Here is a 2,177-nt window from a genome sequence, read left to right on the forward strand (position 1 = left end):
GAGATGAAACATATGTGTGTATTCCGTCTATATGTCCATTTATTTATAGATTTGCATCTCTAATCTGCTATTTTTACCACCAGGCGGCTGACCCAGTATCTCAGACAGAAATCATCTGGGCCCATTTTTTTCCCTTTCGCAAATTGCTAATGTGTTTTTTTTTTTTCAAGGACACAAACAACATATAAGTCTAAGGTATGGGAGAGAGGGACGTCTATTGTTTTATAGGATCAGGTAGAGAGTGGTTCATAGATCCAACAGGTTAAAGACAATGACCTGTTGTATAAATCAAGTTTTTATGCTAAACTTATATTTTTTTAAAATTTTCGATATTATAATATATATTTTAAAAAACATGCTAAATTCCCGCAGGTTTCACGCTGACCGCAGAGTCTAATAATAGTGTGACACTTCCTGTTCTGTAGAGAAAACTTTTCAGCAGTCATCACATTATCATCACAGGCAGGATTACAATGAAAAGTAACAACCCTATATAGGTAACACAGAATCTGCCATTTACAATATGTGATGTCACAGCTCACCTACTTCCCCCTCCCTGCACAATGTCCTCTGCAGAGGTCACAGAACATGCCTAGAATAGTCTCTCCTAGAAATCAAAGGGTAAACGTCTGTCTATTGTGTGACTGGCCCATGGAGCTGCTTTAAAACACATCTTTACAACCTGGTGTAAAGCATATCTCTGTAGAAAAGACAAGATAGCTGCCCCCATAGTCATGTACAGACAATTGAATAAAATAAATCTATAATCAAAAAATTAAAATGGATTGGAAAAATGGGAAATGTTTCACTAAAGGCCCATTTACACGAGCAGATGATCGCTCAAAGATCGCTCAAAGGACAGTTTCAGTGACAGCTTTGAGCGATCATTTTGCATAAAGTATTAAGTAGCTACTCAGCTACTTAAATACCAATTAGGTATGCAAATTAAGCCTTTACTGAATGCAGTTAAGAGCCACAGGGCTCTTATCTGCACTCAGATCCTTTGTTCTCCCTGGGTAAACAATGCTATCAGCACTACCTGCGGAGAACTGCTGATAATGCTAACTGACGATTTTTAGGTTGGACTGAATTGAACGATCAGCTAGAAGTGCCCAAAAAGTGCACGATGGGCGCAAATTTACACACACTGATTATCGCTAAAACAATTGCCGATTAGCGATTTTTTTTTAGCGATCACCGGCTGGTGTAAATGGGCCTTAACTGGTTTTAATATGTAAAAAAAACCATATCGGTGATGCATTCCCTTTAACATTGACCACATTTTGTTTTCTTGCAAAAATGTGATTATTGTAAGAATAACTCTATGTAAGACATATAAAAACATTGGAGAGGTGGTAAAGGAAGACAACACTTTACTTAATAAGATATTCTTGACTAACCTCGTTGTAGTTTGCTTAAAGGAGTTTTCTGTTATTATAATATTGATGACCTACCTTTTAGGAAAAAGGCCCTTTTTGTCTAAACGTACCCCTAAGTCATCAATATCAGATCAGCGGGGATCCAACATCCAACACCCCTGCTGTTTAGTTGTTCAATGGAAGAAGGTCAACACCATGCACTGTGCAGTGTCCAGGAATGGTATTGCAGTTCTCTCTCATTTTTTTCAATGGGAGAAAACTGCAATACTATTCGAGGCCACTCTATAGTGAATGGGGTTGTACTTCTCCCGGTGTGTTGCAACTACTTTATAACAGCTGTATGGCTGGGTTGCCAGGAGTTAAACCACCACTGATCTGATATTGATGACCTATCTTAAGGATAGATCATCAGAATTACTGTATAGTATTGGAAAATCCCTTTAATATAACAGAAGATACATTATATTTGTTACTAGAAGAGGGCATGGATCCCAGATGAGGGTTGTATGATTATTTTTAAAGTGGTCTTAAAACTGGCCTACATTAAAGACAGACTGAAGGAATCCCTACACTTAAAACCTTCTAACAAATACATAGGATGAGTCCTGAGAGCTGACAGTCATCCGATGCCATGGCATCTGTCATTTGAAACACACAACGAACACACAGTCAATGAGAACATGGTTCTGTGGTATAACAGCCTTTAAAACCTAAAAGTTATGAGATGCCGATGCATAAAACTACTTATCTCCACCACCTAACTGCCGTTAATCGTAGGTGCCTAGTTTATAATGATGT

Source organism: Eleutherodactylus coqui, chromosome 7, assembly GCF_035609145.1.
Source record: "Eleutherodactylus coqui strain aEleCoq1 chromosome 7, aEleCoq1.hap1, whole genome shotgun sequence".
Lineage (NCBI taxonomy): Eukaryota > Metazoa > Chordata > Amphibia > Anura > Eleutherodactylidae > Eleutherodactylus > Eleutherodactylus coqui.